General features: G+C 35.7%; 1 protein-coding gene and 1 pseudogene across 4 annotated transcripts in view; one reads left to right on the top strand and one right to left on the bottom strand.

Moving 5' to 3' along the window:
* LOC106870917 (neuropeptide Y receptor type 2) overlaps positions 1-10,000 on the bottom strand; it is a 768,756-nt gene that overhangs the window by 300,125 nt on the left and 458,631 nt on the right. The gene's annotated exons all lie outside the window — the stretch shown is intronic.
* LOC149131405 (regulator of G protein signaling 4-like) lies at positions 3,745-4,374 on the top strand (annotated as a pseudogene).

The raw sequence follows: 10,000 nt of genomic DNA, 5'->3' as shown, positions 1-10,000 counted from the left end.
TGACAGGCAGAGTCTTCTTGATAATTTAGTAACTTCTATGCTGTAGTAGAGGCAACATGTTGTTTGTATATTTCCTTAACTTCTTGGAGATTTTAAGTATAATTATAGTTATGTGTCTATCTGTTCTACTCTATGTCTTTCTGCCACCGAGGATTGCTCTGCATTTCAAACTGATGTAATGAATGCATTGTTCAATTAAATGGAGTTGCATGAAACGATCGTACTGCATTACCTTTGGATATAATTGTAGCTTATTTTAATCACCTTACTTTGAAATTGTATGGATAATACCGTAGTAAATTCCGGTGCCTCAACTTAAGTACCATATTCATCTGAATCTAAAGTTATATATATATATATATATATATATATATATATATATATATATATATATACTTTATTAAAGGAGCAGCAAAACTGTCCGACGAAGGGGAATAAGAAACTCTGAGTGACAATTTTTGTGATATTTTTGCTGCCTTTTTAAGAAAGCTTATTACTCTACCTCCGGTATTCGAGTACTAATTTTTCCACCTTGTTTCGCATTTGCGTGCTTATTCTCGTGTATATATATATATATATATATATATATATATATATATATATATATATATATATATGTGTATATATATATATATATATATATATATATATATATATATATAACCCTTCTCTCCTACCCTGCCAATACTTCTTGCTTTTATCTTGTTTGGTCTTCGTTTTTGGTGGGGGAGATTCTTTCCACTTTTCTTTTTCGTGCTCCCCTCTCTCACATTTCTTGGTCTTTCCTTCATTCTCACTTTCCCTCCTCTTTTACCTCACTTTCCTTTTTCTTCATCGTCCCTCCCTAATTCTTCTACCCCTCTGACCATACCTCTCTCCTCTTCTTCCACGTGACCGGTGTTCGGCCAAACCGGACCTTTCTTTCTTGGTTTGACTACCATCCGTGCAGCATCTCTCGTATTTCTTCTCATGACTTTTATCTTCTATGTTCCTACTGTAAGGCTTCACTTCCACACACGCCAGTTTAATTTAATTTGTCCTTATTCGAAAGACACCTGCTATCAATGTTCCGTTGTTTGTATTTGTACTTGTGTACCATTTCTCCGTTTTTTTTCGTCCTTTTTTTATACATTCGCTTGCTTTCTTCCAAGTAATCTTGTGCGCTTAGCTTAGATTTTCTTGGGGCTGGCGAGACTGGAGCAGTCGTTTTTTCAACAAATTGTATTCAACAAAAACAATATGTAATATAACAAAACCGTCTTTAAATGATTATTCCGGGGCATATTCACCATCTACTTCAATTACTACTTCCCATTTGCTTGGCACGCGGTCAGATTGTTATTTAAAGATGTTTTTCTTAAATATTGTTATTGGTTTTGTTGAATAACATTTTTTGAAAAAAAAAGCTGCAAAGATTATGCACCAACCCAATATATCTGGGTGGTTTCCCGTTTCGCGAGTGAAAGTTTACGGAGTGGGCTATGCTTATGTGTTGAAGATTTGCCAGTGCCCAACGTGTCTGATATATATACAGAGAAAGATTGGTAAATCGATAGATAATTAGGTGGATGTACATTTTGAGTCTTATGTTCCAGGCAAGAAATAATTGAATTTCTCAAACATATTTAAAGACTACAAACGTTAACTCAAGCGTCAGCCTGTAATTATTCGTTCATTTGTGATGTTACTATTTATAAAGGAAGTTCATTAAGCGAAGAGGCAAGCTGTCAGCTATCCATTCTACCGAGGGTACGTATTTTTGCACCCGGCTGTGGAGTTTCAAATAGACATTACAACGTGGGTTTGCGTTTCTGTCCATATGGACTCCTCTTTCAGCCAATATAATACTCTAGATATATATAATTACTCCTGAAGAGAATACAACTGCATCTCTGTGATGTGTTTGCCAGATTAAATATACATATTTTTACCTAATATTAAGTTATTCGTCTTGAAAACATATCGAATTCTCAGAGTTAGCGCAACTAATATATGCATCTATTAAAAGTTACGCATTGGGAGTAACTTCTCATTTACCAGGTTTTTCAAAAACGGCTACATATAATATTCTGCAAGTATATTTCACGTGATCTTACTGACCATGAGATTGAAATTTTCAATAATCGTTATTCAACGAAGATCTATATCTAAGGTGTTCGATTAGATATTTACTTAGCAAGCAAGAAGCTAGCTACTTACGTATATTATAATACTTAATTCTTTTCACACAGGCACAAAAACACACATAGGCGCACGCACACACACACACACACACACATACACACACATACATACACACACACACACACACACACACACACACACACACACACACACACACACACACAGAGGCACACCTACATACATGTATGAAATGCGTAATGTCGGTCAACCATTCCCTCGTGGTCACAAGGTTTAACAGCCCCCTATTGTTTATTGTGCGTTGCATCATTTTGTGCGCTTATGTCTAAGAAAGTACATCATGTTGCTGTTGTTTTTGTTTTTGTAAGTGGTGGTGGTGGTTCTGCTACTGCCGCTTTTGTTGTTGTTGTTGTTGTTGTTGTTGTTGTTGTCGATGATGATGTTGATGATGATGATGATGATGACGACGATGATGATGACGACGATGATGATGACGATGATTATGACGACGATGGCGACGATGATGATAATGATGATAATGATGATGATGATGATGATGATGATGATGATGATGATGATGATGATGATGATGATGATGATGATGATGATGATGATGATGATAATAATATCGATTACGATGATGTTGTTGATGCTGTTGGTATGCGTTGAGATTGTCGGCCATGTTTCCTTTGGCTCTTCTATACCGTAGATGATTAAAAGATGAAACTACTTGAAAAAAGAAAATGTTTTAATGCAGTGTCTCTAAATAGGAAATAAGGTAGTATAATTGTTTGCATTATTTGTTTCCCACTTTCGTGGGGGAAAATTACTTCTAATTTACGAAAGAAAATTGTTTCTTTTCTACTACTTGTAAACAAGTACATCGGCAGTGCGTGTAGAAACGCCCCCGCAAAGTAGTCGAACGAAAACACTTTTCTCCAAACAAGAGTAAACCGAAAATAAAAGCAGATACTAATTTCGGTTCTCAGCAGAATTCATTTATTTCACAACAACATTTATTTCGCAGCAACAATAATACATCCGCAGGTGTTCTATAGACTTCTTGCTTTCGTTTGAATTAATTACATTGATATTTTGGTGCGAATTGTCAGGTAGTGAAAAATATTTACTGTGCAGATCCGTGCAACAAGGTAAGGTATATCAACGGCTTATCAAACAGCGTGAAAAAATGAATACGTTGTGCACCACGCAAGAATCATCGGGTTTTTTTCATTTTCCTAGTAAGTATAGTACAATTATAATTGCCAGTTGTTGATTAGGAAACCATATAATATTAGTTACAAATTTATGGCACAAGGCCATCAAGCTGAGGGGAGGGGCTAAATCGACTAGATCGAACCCCACTGCTCGACTGGTACATATTTTATCGAGCCCGAGAGGATTGAAGGCGAAGTCGACAACGCCGGAATTTGAACTCAGAACCTAAAGAGTTACCGCTAAGCATTCTACATCCTAATGATAGATAACTTGTCGCCATGTATTCTTCCCGGCGTGCAAAGATTCTGCAGTTATCCCTCGAGCAGTAATCCCTCGAACTGAACATTTCTGACCAATTAACCAGTTCCGTCTTCTTGCTAGAACAACAGTAGCAAGAAGACGGAAATGGTTAATTGGTCAGAAATGTTAAATTTCAAATTTATAAAAAAAGACAGAGAAAATGAGCCACAAAATACATCAGACCATGGACAAGAAAACCCAAATGAAGCTAAAGACAAATACAATAAATGGGGAGAGTCCTTTGTAAGCATGATAAATGATGATGAAGGTTTCAGTATATTTCGAGAATACCTTCTCAATACTGTGATGAAAACTTAGATTTCTGGAAAGCAGTTGAATACTTCCGAATCGAACCTGATGACACCCAAATTCGTGCCCGGGTTGGTGCCATTTATAAAAGATTCATCATGTAGGGAGCACCACGTTGTATAAATTTGCGCTCAAAAAGTCGTGAAAAACTTGGTGAACAGCTGAAAGGCCCAATTACCCGATTTTTATTCGATGAAATGCAGAAAAAAACTTTAGAAGTCATGCAAAGGGACCCTTAACAGAGGTTCTTGAGATCGGAGTATTATCGAAACTTATGTACATAGATTCATATGAAGATGGTTGGAGGGGAGGGGGGCCTTACTACTGCCACCACAACTGCCATTGTCATCACCACTGTTAACACTACCATCATTACTAGCACCACTAGTTACTATCACTACAACTATTGCCTCCAACACAAACACTAACACTATAAACCAACAAATGAGCCTCTATATTATTATAATTATAATTATAATTATTATTATTATTATTATTATTATTATTATTATTATTATTATTATTATTATTATTATTATTTTATGTTTGACTTTTGTTTTGCATTTGTACAAGTTGGATCCAAGTCTCACCCAGAGACCTCAAGAGACAACAAGTTATTATTATTATTATTATTGTTATTATTATTATTATTATTATTATTATTATTATTATTATTATTATTATTATTATTATTATTATTATTATTATTATTATTATTATTATTATTATTATTATTATTATTATTATTATTATTATTCCTTCTAAATTACTGATCGTTTATCTCAATGCCTGCTGAAGAAAAAAATTATCTTTCTTCGACATATCCTTACTTCAGCTTTTTATATTCATCACAACATGGTTTCTCGATGCAGGAGTGCCTGGAACACCAACAAGGAATATCATAATGAACATAACAAAACACTTTGCAACTGATAACACAAAACAAAACAAAAAAACTAAATTCAACAAAGCATCAATATATAGAAGTAATTGAACGCATTTCTAACAAGTGACAACATTAATGTAGACGATTCCAAAGAAGGTACCGTCAACTCCTGCCACAAATGTTCACCTTACAACAAGAGTTACAGAAAATATTTATTATTGCACAGTTTCTGAAGAAAAATCATGGACATAGGAGCAGGTGTAGCTGTGTGGTAAGGCGACGAGTTGGCAGAAACGTTAGCACGCCGGGCGAAATGCTTAGCGGTATTTCGTCTGCCGTTACGTTCTGAGTTCAAATTCCACCGAGGTCGACTTTGCCTTTCATCCTTTCAGAGTCGATAAAGTAAGTACCAGTTACGCACTGGGTCACTGTAATCGACTTAATTCCTTTGTCTGTCCTTGTTTGTCCCCTCTATGTGGGCAATAAAGAAATAAGAAGCTTGCTTTCCAACCACATGGCTCAGGGCTCACTCACTGCGTGGCGCCTTGGGCAACTGTCTTCTACTACACTCTCAGGCCGACCAAAGCCTTGTGAATGGATTTAGTAGTCGGAAGCTGAAAGGGGCCCTTCATGTATACATTTATGTATATATATTTATGTGTGTGTGTTTTGACAACCGATATTGGTGTGTTTATATCCCCGAAACCTAGTGGATCGCTAAAAGAAAGCGTGCGATAGAATAAGTAATAGGCTTACAAAGCGTAAGTCCTGGGATCGATTTCTTCGATTAAAAAGCGGTGCTCCAGTATGGCCGCAGTCAAATGACTGAAACGTATAAAAGATGGAAATAATAAAAGAGTATATGGTTCTGGAATGTTACTAAAAGACGTATCACCTTTCCTTAGGAATTTATCCAACACTAGGCAGGAAGGAATGTGACTTATCTCTGCTTCATAAACGTCTGAATGGATATCCAGAGAATGGATATCCAGAGAATGGATATCCAGAGAATGGATATCCAGAGAGGGAAGTCACACAAAAATATAGAGATGGCACAGCTCAGAGAATGCAATGCGTTGAATTTATAAAATTTGATTTTAAACCTTAATTTGTGAAATCAGGAACCAGTTAAATTACTAACTTCAAACTAATCCACCGTTGTTTCACGAATTTTGCGGCATTGTTCCAATATGAGAAATTATTAATGAGTTATGTAAGACCTCATAGTACAATCTCAGCCCTGTCTTGATTGTCTCTCCTATCTGCAGGATCAGTACAATTACAAATCTAATTAGTGAGGCCAATTTAGTAGAGATCACGAAGCATGTATTAGGAATCTTTCATTTTATAGTACACAGTTTCTCTTTGAGGTTTTCTCGATCCTCATGTCATACTCTAAAAACATGTCACCGTCGTTCGTTTGATTTTGGATTTAGCTTTTGTCTTCTTAAATGTCAGCTACTAGGTCTTTGTTTACTGTAATAATATCATTCTTGATAATAGTATTATTATTCGTTTTCCTCCTCGTCCCGCTTCTTTTTGCGCAAGAATAAAGAATAAAAGTAGGAAGACAGGACGAAGAAACTCATGAAAGAAGGAAATGTGATTGCAAGAAAGAAAAAATAAACGCGTAAAAAAGAGGGAGAAAACAGGAATAATGAAAGAATGGAAGGAGAAAAGAATGAGTGATTGAAATAAAGAAATGTAAAATATGGAAAAGAAATCATGGGATTGAAAATGAAGAAAGGAAAAAAAATCTTCTAAAGAAGAAAGATAAAGAAAGAATGGAAAACACTCAGGAAAACCATCTCCCGTCCCACCACCACCACCAAGAATCATTTAAATCATTCAGCATGATGTCATGAATAATTGCTCAGGTTAATTAAGTTTGATGTTTTAATGGGTGTAGTCCTGTTTGAATACAACAGCAAACATTTTAACAACAACAACAACAACAACAACAATAGTGAATAGAGCAACAACACCAGCATCAAGAATAATATGAAAATTAAAACTGATATCATCATCATCATCATCATCATCATCAATGCTAATAATATCGTTATCATTACTATGGTGCTAAACAGCCCGGCAAACATAACATCAATATTAATTGCAATATACACCATCAACACAGTTCCAATAACAATAATAATAATAATAATAACAACAATAATAATAAGAATAATAAAATTATTATTTTTATGATTATTATTATTATTATTTCATTTTATATTTATAGTCATCATTCTCAGTGTCTTCACTAACATCGTCATCAACAGCATCAGTACTATCCTAATCATGAAAACCAATATCTACGTCATCATCACCATCATCATTACCACCACCACTACCACCACAAGCACCACCATCATCATCATCATCATCACCATTGCCATCATCATTGCCATCATCATCAGCCCAATTTTCATTATTTTCAGCCTCATTGTCTCCACCATCTTCATGAAAAGTCAGCACATCCACCACCATTAACACCGAATTCTCTTTCTCGGGTCTTCTCCAACGTCTCACGATAATTACCCATATGTTAATTAGAAAATCGCCATCCACTCTATTCTCAACAATAGCAATATTATTATGATATTAGTATCATCATCATCATCATCATCATCATCATCATCAGTCCTAGTCACTGATAACAAAACCGTATCAATAATACCAACACCATCCTCTAAGCATTTCTTAATGCCGTCATTATACTTATCCTCACTGATATTGTCACCGCCAACCTCATCGACTTCATCATCATCTTCAGCAGCATCATCATAATTATCATCCTCGTCCTCGTCATCGTCATCATCACTCTCAACTGCTCCATTCTCCGCCCACCACATCTTCTCATCACCTTTCACTCAGTCGCGTTTGCATCTCCGCCATCACCATTATCTTCGTCATCGTCGTCGTTTTCATCATCTCGTCAGTTGCCACCATAATCAGCATACATCGGTTCGTCCTCAGTTTCACTTATCATCTCCCCCTCTTCTTACTCGACCACCAGCTACTCATCAACATCATCATCACTACTCTCATCATCAGAAGCAACAGCAGCACCATTAATATTATCATTACAACCATTTATTTCTGGACGCCGGACAACGGAAGTGCGTTTAAATATATCAACATGAAAACTTTGCGTTGTTGTTGGTGTTGTTGTTGTTTACCTCCAGGTAATCTAACAACATAAAAACTCAGCTGCTTCAACAGCATTGATATTATTTACAGTATAGCAATACCGTAAATAATGAAAAATGCAACGTAATTCTTCACAATGCCATTGGTGTCAATATGCAGCAACATTGATCCGCCTGTTCAGGATCTCCCAAATGACCGCACGACCTGCTAAAGAAGACAGCCAAATCTCCTTAACTTCAGCCCTAATAGTTTAGGCAGAAAGTAATAATAATAATAATAATAATAATAATAATAATAATAATAATAATAATAATAATAATAATACTGGGCTAAACTAAATGCGAAAGAAATAGACAGAGAAAAATCCCAGCAAAGGCTCAGAAGTTCAGGGCTCAAAGCAGAGACTGAAGAATTTTTAATTGCTGCACAAGACCAGAGCCTCCCCACCAGAAATTACCAAAAACATATAATGAAAAGACATATAACAAGTAACTGTAGAATATGTGGAGATCGACAAGAAACAATAAATCATATTATCTCTGGCTGCCCAGTCCTGGCTAAGAAGGAATATATTCACAGACACGACAGAGCTGGGACCTATATACACTGGAAGCTATGCCAATACTATGGAATAACAACAGAAAAAAGATGGTATAAACACACGCCAGAAAAGGTCACAGAAAACGAGAAAGCAACCATACTCTGGAATATGCCAATACACACAGATAGAGAAATTAAGGGAAATAGACCAGATATAGTTGTCAAAGATCATGAAGGAAAAAAATGCTTTCTAATTGATGTATCAATACCAGCAGATGACAACGTTTCTCTAAAAGAAATGGAAAAACTTTCAAAATACAAAGACCTGGAAATAGAGATAACTCGAATGTGGAATCTAAAAACAGAAACAATTCCTATCATAATAAAAAAAATATTCAGACAAATACATAACAAAAATACTAGAACTTACAAATATATATAACATACAGAAAATTGCACTACTGGGTACTGCACACATTCTACGCAAAACACTTTCAATACAGTAAATATAAGAGCACCACAGCAAACCACAGCACATACCCAAGGCGCACAGAGCTGCGCTCGGTAGTGAAGTGAAAGTACGTTATAAAAATAAAACTACTGAACAATAATAATAATAATAGGAGAGCACGTAGAATAATACAGTTTTAAATGTGCACAAACAGGTTCTCAACCACAATATACCTAGGACTACATTGTCCAATGTCATATTGCATCTGTGAAGGATGTTATTTGTTGTGTGTGTGTGTGTGTGTGTGTGTGTGTGTGTGTGTGTGTGCGCGTGTGCTAGAGAGAAAGAAAGAAAGAAATGGAGAGAGCTGACTGTTATTTCTAGCAGCCTCTACAACCACCGACTTCGTTGGTTGAAAAATAACGGCAACAGCAACAAATGTCATGGTCACCACTACATAAATTTTATAGAGGGCGCTACTTGGTTGTAGATATAAAAGAACTTTTTTGCAGTACTTAATGGCGTCTCTATTTATCTCGATTCTCAAGTCCCATGAGATTCACTGTGTCTCTGATCTTTCATAATCTAGGATCGATAAGATATTACCAATAATAGAGCGAGAGACGCGTCAATTGAATAGATGTTTCTGTTGACGAAATTTGGCATTACATCAACCAGAAGTACCATCATCATCGTCGTCGCCGTCGTCCTCGTCGTCGTCGTCGTCGCCGTCGTCGTCGTCCGTCGGGTTAATGAAGGAAATGACTTGGCGTGTAAATCAGCATAACTACAACCGCATCAAGAACAACCAACAAATTAGTTACAAACCATAACAATATTAAAATCAACATCTAAAATACAGAAGACACAATAAAACTAATGAAGACACACACACACATATATATATATCATAAAAATGATAACAAAAGGTAAATAGAGGATTTTTGTGTGTGTGTATATATATATATATATATATATATATATATATATATATGTGTGTG

Source organism: Octopus bimaculoides, chromosome 22, assembly GCF_046866305.1.
Source record: "Octopus bimaculoides isolate indiv1 chromosome 22, ASM4686630v1, whole genome shotgun sequence".
Taxonomy (NCBI): domain Eukaryota; kingdom Metazoa; phylum Mollusca; class Cephalopoda; order Octopoda; family Octopodidae; genus Octopus; species Octopus bimaculoides.
This window is presented reverse-complemented; position numbering and strand designations above follow the sequence as displayed.